The following is a 10,972-nucleotide window of genomic DNA, read 5'->3' on the forward strand; positions in this document are numbered from 1 at the left end:
TTATAATACCTAATATGGTATAAATGTTATGTAAATAGTTGTAAATATGATGTAAATGCTATGTAAATAGTTTCTGGTGCAGCAAAAGTTTTGCTTTCTGGAACTTTCTGGGATTTTTTTTTTTTTACCTGAATATTTTCTATCCTTTGTTGGTTAAATCTGTGGAACCTGAGGATACAGAGGACTGACTGTATCCTGACAGTTGACATTTTTTTGTTTGTTTTTTTGGCCGTGCAGCTTGTAGGAACTTAGTTTCTCTACCAGGGATGGAACCTGCACCCTCTGCATTGGAAGCATTGGACCACCAGGGAAGTCCCCAAGAGCTGACATTTTTAAAAACATTTTTTCTTTTATTGTGGTAGAAACCACATAATATAAAACATACTATTTTAAACATATTTGTGCAGTTCAGTGGCAGGCACTAAGTACATTGACATTGTTGTGCAATGCTCATCCATCTCCTGAATTTTTCACCTCCCTAAATGGAAACTATCCATGCTTGCTAAGTCACTTCAGTCGTGTCTGACTCTTTGTGACCCTGTGGACCATAGCCCACCAGCTCCTCTGTTCATAGGATTCTCCAGGCAAGAATACTGGAGTGGGTTGCCATTTCCTCCTCCAGGGGATCTTCCCGACTCAGGGATTAAACTGGCGTCTCTTATGTCTCCAGCATTGGTAGACAGGTTCTTTACCACTACTAGCACAGCACCTGGGAAGCCCAAACTGAAACTCTGTCCGCATCAAAGATGAAGTTCCCATTCTCCCTCCCTACCCCACCTGCCATCTCTGGCCCTTGGCATCTACTAATGTACTTTCTGAGAAAGTTGACATTTTTGACCCAAGTTTGCTACAGCTTTCCTTCCGTTTGCATATGAAAAAAACATATGAGAGTAACAGGACTTTTGAGTTCCATTTGTTAACTCATCAATGACTATGTAGTGACTTGTTTGAGTTCTTTGTGACCAATTTTCTTTATTATGAAGAGGGTTATTTCTGTTCCACAATGCTCTACTCTAAGTATTATTTAGTGACAAAATGGCTTTTAGAAGGACAGTGTGCTTCTACAGATAATACTAAGAAGTATTCTCTTTTCCCTTAGCTTTTATACATGCTTAAATACTTGTGATTGAATTCAGTAAATAGGAAACAGAAATCTGTACACCCACATTCTAAATGATTGAGAAAGAATTTGGTAAGTAAGACCATATTTAGCAAAACACTTTAATTTGAAGAGGAAACTGAGCAAAGGAAAGAAAAAGAACATCAATAATGCTGAACTTCAGTGAATTTTATGTTAGCATCTATATTGTTCTCCTGGTTAATAGAGAGATAATATCTTATATTCTACAGAATAGCTGTTATCTATGTTTCCATTTATCAATACATTCTACTAATATCATTCTGAGTTCCTCAAAGCAGAAAGGATTGGCGGCCAGATAACTGAGGACACTAATCTTATCAGATCTATATGTTTGCATATACTTGGATAAATGTATTTGGTGCTGACATCTCTGAGACTTTTTGACTGCTGGGATTCAACAAAATGACTTGTAATGTGGACACGTTTGAACATAACTAGTAGAAATAGGGATTGAACTGGGGTCTCCTGCATTGCACGCAGATTCTTTACCATCTGAGCCACTAGGGAAGCCCATAGTAGAAATAAGATAGGTTGAAGGGAAAACTATTAAGAAGAACGTGTCCTGGAATGAATTGTGCCATGTAGTCTGGTAGAAACAATTGAATAGATTGTAGCTTCTGAGAATTATTCAACAGAACCCTGCGAGGAAATCCCCCCAAGAGCATTCTAGTGACCCAGAGCATGGAAGAGTTTGCTATGGAGAGATCTGCCAAGAAGCCTCTTTAACTCATTGTTCACATTTTCATAAGAGCCAGCTAGCTAGCCAAAAAAGGGTGGCAATAATTGTATTCTGTGTCAGTGGGAAAAAAGCAACATGAAAAATAGGATAACTTCAGTAAGAAAGGCAAAGCTCGCTTTGCACCATCTGAAACCTCTTAGTTCGAGACAAAATTAAAAATCGAAAACATCTCATTTCCTTTGGAAGCAACAAACAAGTTTTTCCCCCTTTTATAGTAGAGCATTATCTCCTTGAAAGAAAAATAAAGCAATGCTGTTGACGTGTTTAATGCTTTAAAAATAAAGACTGACAGTTGCCAGAATGATGAGACAATGAATGAACAGCAGACCCAGAGATTTCCTTCCTGCCTCCAGGTCTCCACCCCTCAGTTTCCCCAGGGAAAATGCAGATGCCAGGGGTCAGAACTGGGAGGGTGGGGCTCTGGAAAGCCTTCTCCTGTTCTCTCAGAGTTTGGATCCCAGGAGGTTGACTGGCAGCCCCCCTCTGGCCCTCCGGCTATTTCTGGAAAGACTCCTTTAGTTCTTAAAGGAACCTCTTTAAGTCGTATTATTCTGCCAAAGATCTTGACAAGAAATCTTTCCTTGACCTGGGGACAGGGTATAGAACCCGGAGTGAATCTGAAGGAACACAGACATTTCTGCCTGCCCGCTGCACCCCTGAGAGGAGTATTGCTTGGAATCCCAGCCACATTTTGGGGCCAGGCCCTACTGATTCTACCTGATACCTCCATGGAAGAACACAGCCCTGTCTCCTCTCAGCATGGCCTGTTCATTCCAAAAGGAGACATCATGTCTTCCTGGTTCAGTCAACCTTTCCTTCCAAATCCATAAATCTGTCCTGCTTGGCAGAAGGCAATATAGGCAGGGCACGGACAAGAACAATCACTGAGACCCTTGCTTCTCCACAGGAGGCTAAGTCTTTAACTGACAGCCAGAGAAACCCCACTCCTGGCCTAGAGGGTTTAGCTCAGGTTGATTGTCGGATGTTGTTATTCAGTCTCTAAGTTGTGTCTGACTCTTTGCAACCCCATGGACTGCAGCATGCCAGGCTCCTCTGTCTATCTCCTCGAGTTTGCTCACATTCAGGTCCATTCAGTCAGTGATGCTATTTAACCATCTCATCGTCTGTCGTCCCCTTCTCTTCCTGCCCTCAATCTTTCCCAGCATCAGGGTCTTTTCCAGTGAGTTGGCTCTGCATCGGGTGGCCGAAGTATTGGAGTTTCAGCTGCAGCATCAGTGCTTCCAATGAATATTCAGGATTGATTTCCTTCAGGATTAACTGGTTTGATCTCCTTGGTGTCCAAGGGACTCTCAAGAGTCTTCTCCAGCACTACGAATCGAAAGCATAAATTCTTCAGCACTCAGCCTTCTTTACCAGAGAAGGCAATGGCAACCCACTCCAATACTCTTGCCTGGAAAATCCCATGGACGGAGGAGCCTGGTAGGCTGCAGTCCATGGGGTCGCTGAGTCAGACATGACTGAGTGACTTCACTTTCACTTTTCACTTTCATGCACTGGAGAAGGAAATGGCAACCCACCCCAGTGTTCTTGCCTGGAGAATCCCAGAGACTGCGGAGCGTGGTAGGCTACCATCTATGGGGTCGCATAGAGTCGGACACGACTAAAGCAACTTAGGAGCAGCAGTAGCAGCCTTCTTTACGGTCCACCTCTCATATCTGTACATGACTACTGGAAAAACCCATAGTTTTGACTTTACAGACCTGATTGTCAAATACATGGGTGAAAAATAAAGTCATCTTACATGAATTTTAAACTGCAATAAAGTTTGTTATTTAAATATTAGTGATGTTACTTCATTGCTATCTAAATAAAGTGATCGTAATTGTTAGCTGTCCTCATAAATACAGGGTTTAAGCATCTATCTTGTTTGAGGAAGAAAATGGGGCTTTTATTTCCTGGAGGGAAGAGGGGGTTGCAGTAAGGGGCCCTAGGAGCAATGCTGGCCTTGGAGATTGATTGATTTGGGTTTCGGAACAGACCCAGCCATACCTGGACTGTTTAGCTTTGGCCAATTTACTTTCTGTGTCAACTCCCTGAACTCTATCCCTTCCTCTGTAAAACAGGGCTGATAATACATCCATCAGAGGGTTGCTACGAAGTTGACATAAATAATTTCCCTATGACAGAGCCTGGTACATAGAAACTGGTCAAGAGATTGTGACTATATACTGTTTAGATGGAAGACATAAAAGTGTTAAATATTCAAGGACTTAAATATCAACAGGTGTTATTAAGGCATTGAGATTATGAGAAACTTTCTCCTTCATTCTTCTCTTTATTAAAATATAAATAAGATCAATGAGGTTTACGACACCGATTTTCTACATGTAGTACATCTGCATTTCTCTATGTCTATCCCTCAGTCTCTCTACTATGCATATATAGATTTGAACGCATGTGTTATTTGGGCTGAAACGAGTGCTTTTCTGGAAATCTAACTGGATCTAGCTGGAGCATCAGCAATGGCCCTTCAACCTGGGGAGGGGACACTGGTGTGGGTTTCAGGGATCTTGAGGCTATTTGCGGTATTCCCTCAAAGTTAGCTGAGGAAATTTTTGGTTCACTTTTTTCCTCCATAAAACACTGTGATTAGAGGGCATGCTTCTGAACGTCTGTGCTCTGAAATGATGTGATTCTATGTCAGTCACAGAACAAACAATCACTTCTACTCTTTCAAATTCTGCTCATGAGTCCCTGGATGGAGGGAGGATGTATGCTTTGGGCTGGATTTCACATAGAGAGAATTATTCCTTGCAAATTTCCTGTCTCCAGGCTGATGGAGACAAGATTGTAGATTTCTGATTCTCAGGGTCATTCATCATCACACAGCTGTTAACTGTAGGCATTTGGTCAACGAGTCTCCACATCGACTCCTACCTGGTTAAGGCTGGTTCTGCCTGTTTCGTTAAGTGGATGCCTGCTCTGCTGTTTCAGTGAACTAATGAATCATGAACACTTTCCTTAGCCATTTAAAAGTCGTTTCCTCTCATTTTCCCTGGGCACCAGATGCAAACTTGTATGTGAGGGCTAGGATGTGTGTGTGTGTTTGTGTATTTTGATTGTTGCCTTCAAAAATAGCATCTGGTAGCAAACAACTGCTTAGAGATTTTCAAGTCAAAATGTATCAACAACCTAAACTTTAGCAGCATATTCATCAAAGGCAAAGACGTATGCCTTGTATTACTTGACCTTTCCAAGCCGCCTGCTTCTTATTGTATTTTTTGTTTCATATTCAACTTATTTGAAATTCAAACATCTTATTACAATCCCATGTATGCTCTCTGAACTAAAGTGGGACATTCTAAAAACTGGTATTTTAAATATAAAAATTGACTTTACAATAATTCATCCATTCAACAAATATTTATCAAGTGCCAAGTGTGACACAGTATTCTAGATCTTGGGGAAATAACAGTGAGCAAAGGAGAGGATAACGTCTGCCCTCATGAAGCTTAGAATATGTGTGTCTGTGGGTGGGGAGGGAGGAAGACCAACAGACAACATATAACTAACCTTGTATATTTGACCGTTATGAGTATTATCAAGAAAAAGCAGAGCAGGAATTTGGTAAGTTCCAAGAGTATGTGTGTGGCTTGCAGGGAAGGGATTAAGACTTAAATAAGACTATCAAGGAAGACCTTGCTGTCTTTGGAACAAAGATCTGAAATAGGTAAGGGAATGAGCATGGAGGTAACTGGTGGAAAAACATCCTATTGAGAAGGGCCGGTAAGGGCAGAAACCACAAGGCTCAACCAATGAAGCCCCTCCATGTGGCTAGAATGGTGTGAGTGAGGGTAGGAGATATGGTAGGAGGGAAAAGGTAGCCGGGTCAGAAATACACAAGTATTCCAAAGAGGAGGTAATGACCAACTGGTATAATTACTGGTTACAGGGAAAACATCCATGAACAAAACAGATGAAAAAGTCCTGCTCCTGTATTTGATATTCTAATCTGTCTCTAGGGGAGACAGTGAAAAAGCCAAAAAAGTGAATTGTGTAGTATGCTAAAAGGTGATCAGTGCAATGGGAAAGCAATGGACCAGGAATACTGGGGGGGGGGGGGGATGTGGGGGTGTTAGTTACCGAGAACAGTGTCCACCTGGAACAAACTTGGACTGTAAACTTCTCAAGACTGGAGCCTATACTGAGCCTACACTGACGGTTCCTTTATGTATTATCCAATTCTGAACATATCATGGGTAGCTAATATAAAAATCATTACAAATGACCCTGCTAAATAATATTAACTGAACAAACATGTTTTTGGTTATGTTCGCCTACCAGGGACTGTAATAGGTGAGCAAAAAGAGACATCTCCTGGCTTCATGGAGTTTACAGTTTGATGGTCGGTATAACATCGAGTCAATAGTCACGTAAATGAAGGTCACACTGTAATATTGCAATAGCGACGGTGCTGTAAACGGGAGGAGTGACAACACACTACTCTGCCTTCAATATGTTAGTGTAATATTGGCTTTCCCAAGCAAAATGGCTTTTCATAGTGATGGTGAAATAGAATCTAAAAATAGCACACATTTTTCTCATCTTGTGTAAAAATACATTGGAAACTACTCTTTCAAGAGACAGCAATAGTGTCTCCAGTACTGTCTTGCAGAAGTTGCTTAGTTGGAATCTGTCTAAATATGATAGCTTCTTGCCAGTGTAGTTTGAACCACATGGGGAAAAGGAGGTTCTAAACTAAAACAGGGTAACCTTGACTCATGATCACAATACAGTGGCTGTTCTTTAAGGTGGGGACTTTGGTAGCTTTTGGAATGGAAGTGAGATGGTGGTCAGTGTTCTATTCCTTCAGTGAGGCCAGCAAGTCTGACTTCAACCCAGTAACTCACTTTAGATAAACCTATTTTCAGCTTTGTTTGAAGGATGTGATTCTTGGTCATTCTTTACTGGCCATTACCTTAAATGACTAGTGATATGGTCCAATCACTGAACCAGAAATATGTTCATTCATGAGCATCAATGACGTACTTTTCTGCGTGATGCCTGTACCTGGCGAAGGATGCTTCAGCAGCTCCCTTTGCTGCCTTGCTGTCAATTTGATAACCAGATAAGCTTCCTTCCCAGCAGGGCTGGTGTGGCACCAGGTTGCAGGACTGCCCACTTCAGCAGTCTGCAGGCCATTATTCCAGCCTCCTGCGAGCTCAAGGAGCCCATTCTGAGTGCACCGGGGCGTTCCAAAAGATGCTCAGGCTGACAGTGTCAGACCAATACAAGGAGAAAATAAAGTTTTGTTCTGTTCTGTTAAATGTCTCTGCCAAACTCTACAGAGACATCCTGCTAGAAGAATAAAAGGAAAGTTAATTCTGGCCATTGTACAGAGCTATTTTGAAAATTTACTGCTGGCACCTTGTAACAGATACATTTGTTTATTTTAGTTTTCCCTTCAAGCAGTTTTTTCGAACTCAATGGTGATTCCTTCATGTACTGGATTTTTAAAAGAGAGAAAAGAGCAAAAGCATATATTGATGAGCACACTTTTTAATGGTAAACAAAGTGAAATAGGATATGCCAGATCAGGAAGACTAAAGAAAGGTTAGCCAGGGGAAACCCACCCTGTCCAAGCGTTTCTGTAGAATTGATAGCATGAGCTTTGGGGAACAGACACACTGTGGATGGATGGTGTTATTCCAGATGCTTCTCTTACATACATGCGCCTCTGTTCTTTACTTTAGGCCAAACAATAACAGAAGTAGTTACACATTATGGAGCACTTCTTCCACAGTGATGATGTGCTTCCTCCATACTTCTCGTGGTGCTCCTGCTGAGAAAGTAAGGATTTTGGTCCCTACTTTACAAAAGAGAAGACTGAGGTTCCAAGAGATCTAGCCTCTGGGTCTAGTTCACACAGCAAATGGTGGTAGCAGAGATTTGTTCTAGAGCCTTATTAGTTCAAGAAGTAAACAAAAGATAAGTAAAATTGCAATTAAAAATTTTAACAATTGAAACAGTTTTTAAAAGTAAGAAGTTAAGAACTTTTCCATTGTGAAAAACAGAAGTGTGCTAGTGAAGTATACTGGAGGGGGTTGCCGTTCCCTTCTCCAGGGGATCTTCTTAACCCAAGGATCGAACTCAGGTCTCTTGCATTGCAAGCAGATTCTTTACCATCTGAACCACTAGTGAGGTTAGGTTTCTCTACAAAAACTAAAAATATTAAAAAAAGGAAAAGATAATAATCTTGAGCTAGATGGAGGAAGTATATATTTTTTCTATCATTATTATTTTTAAACTATATCTATGTCATATGTTCCACTCCAGTATTGTTTTCTTTCTTTTAATTTTTTTGATTTAAAAATTTATTTAATTTTAATTGAAGGATAATTGCTTTACAGAATTTTGCTTTTTTCTGTCAAATCTCAACATGAATCTGCCGTAAGTGTACATATATCCCCTCCCTTTTGAACCTTCCTCCCATCTCCCTTCCAATCCCACCCCTCTAGGCTGATACAAAGTCCCTGTTTGAGTTTCCTGAGCCATACAGCAAATTCCTGTTGACTATCTATTTTACATATGGTAACGTAAGTTTCTATGTTACTCTTTCCATACATCTCACCCTCTCCTCCCTTTTCCCCAAGTCCCTAAGTCTATTCTCTATGTCTATTTCTCCATTGTTGCCCTGTAAATAAATTCTTTTCAGTACCATTTTCTAGATTCCATATATGTGTGTTAGAATATGATATTTATCTTTCTCTTTCTGACTTACTTCATTCCGTATAGTAGGCTTTCAGTTCATCCACCTGATAAGAACTGACTTAAATGCATTCTTGTTTATGGCTGAGTAATGAAGAGGACCAGATGCCATGATCTTTATTTTCTGAATGTTGAGCTTTAAGCCAACTTTCTCATTCTCCTCTTTCACTTTCATCAAGAGGCTTTTTAGTTCCTCTTCAGTTTCTGCCATAAGGGTGGTATCATCTGCATATATGAGGTTATTGATATTTCTCCCAGCAATCTTGATTCTAGCCTGTGTTTCTTTCAGCCCAGCGTTTCTCATGATGTACTCTGCATAGAAGTTAAATAAGCAGGGTGACAATAGACAGCCTTGACGTAATCCTTTTCCTATTTGGAATCAGTCTGTTGTTCCATGTCCAGTTCTAACTGTTGCTTCCTGACCTGCATATAGGTTTCTCAAGAGGAGGTCAAGTAGTCTGGTATTCCCATCTCTTTCAGAATTTTCCACAGTGTATTGTGATCCACACAGTCAAAGGCTTTGGCATAGTCAATAAAGCAGAAATAGATGTTTCTCTGGAACTCTCTTGCTTTTTCCATGATCCAGTGGATGTTGGCAATTTGATTTCTGGTTCCCCTGCCTTCTCTAAAACCAGCCTGAACATCAGGAAGTTCACGGTTCACGTATTGCTGAAACCTGTCTTGGAGAATTTTAAGCATTACTTTCCTAGCGTGTGAGATGACTGCAATTGTGCAGTAGTTTAAGCATTCTTTGGCATTGCCTTTGTTTGGGACTGGAATGAAAACTGACCTTTCCCAGTCCTGTGGCCACTGCTGAGTTTTCCAGATTTGCTGGCATATTGAGTGCAGCACTTTCACAGCATCATCTTGCAGGATTTGAAACAGCTCAACTGGAATTCCATCACCTCCACTAGCTTTGTAGTGATGCTTCCTAAGGCCCACTTGACTTCACATTCCAGGATATCTGGCTCTAGGTGAGTGATCACACCATTGTGATTATCTTCACTTCATGGCAAATAGATGGGGAAACAGTGGAAACAGTGTCAGACTTTATTTTGGGGGGCTCCAAAATCACTGCAGATGGTGATTGTAGCCATGAAATTAAAAGACACTTATTCCTTGGAAGGAAAGTTATGCCCAACCTAGATAGCATATTAAAAAGCAGAGACATTACTTTGCCAACAAAGGTCTGTCTAGTCAAGGCTATGGTTTTCCCAGTAGTCAAGTATGGATGTGAGAGTTGGACTGTGAAGAAAGCTGAGTGCCGAAGAATTGATGCTTTTGAACTGTGGTGTTAGAGAAGACTCTTTTGAGTCCCTTGGACTGCAAAGAGATCCAATCAGTCCATTCTAAAGGAGATCAGTCCTGGATGTTCATTGGAAGGAATGATGCTAAAGCTGAAACTCCAGTACTTTGGCCACCTCATGTGAAGAGTTGACTCATTGGAAAAGACTCTGATGCTGGGAGGGATTGGGGGCATGAGGAAAAGGGGACGACAGAGGATGCGATGGCTGGATGGCATCACTGACTTGATGGACGTGAGTTTGAGTAAACTCCGGGAGTTGGTGATGGACAGGGAGGCCTGGCGTGCTGCAATTTATGGGGTTGCAAAGAGTCGGACACGACTGAGTGACTGAACTGAACTGAATGAAGAGGAACTAAAAAGCCTCTTGATGAAAGTAAAAGAGAAGAGTGAAAAAGTTGGCTTAAAGCTCAACATTCAGAAAACTAAGATTATGGCATCTGCTCCCGTCACTTCCTGGGTAATAGATGGGGAAACAGTGTCAGACTTTATTTTGGGGCTTCAAAATCACTGCAGATGGTGATTGCAGCCATGAAATGAAAAGACGCTTACTCTTTAGAAGGAAAGTTATGACCAACCTAGATAGCATATTCAAAAGCAGAGACATTACTTTGCCAACAAAGGTCCAGAGTCTAGTCAAGGCTGTGGTTTTTCCAGTGGTCATGTATGGATGTGAGAGTTGGACTGTGAAGAAAGCTGATTGCTGAAGAATTGATGCTTTTGAAGTGTGGTGTTGGAGAAGACTCTTGAGAGTCCCTTGGACTGCAAGAAGATCCAATCAGTCCATTCTGAAGGAGATCAACCCTGGGTGTTCTTTGGAACGAATGATGCTAAAGCTGAAACTCCCGTACTTTGGCCACCTCATGTGAAGAGCTGACTCATTGGAAAAGACTCTGATCCTGGGAGGGATTGGGGGCAGGAGGAGAAGGGGGTGAGAGGATGAGATGGCTGGATGGCATCACCAACTCGATGGATGTGAGTCTGAGTGAACTCTGGGAGTTGGTGATGGACAGGGAGGCCTGGTGTGCTGTGATTCATGGCGTTGCAGAGTTGGACACGA

Source organism: Ovis canadensis, chromosome 2, assembly GCF_042477335.2.
Source record: "Ovis canadensis isolate MfBH-ARS-UI-01 breed Bighorn chromosome 2, ARS-UI_OviCan_v2, whole genome shotgun sequence".
NCBI lineage: Eukaryota > Metazoa > Chordata > Mammalia > Artiodactyla > Bovidae > Ovis > Ovis canadensis.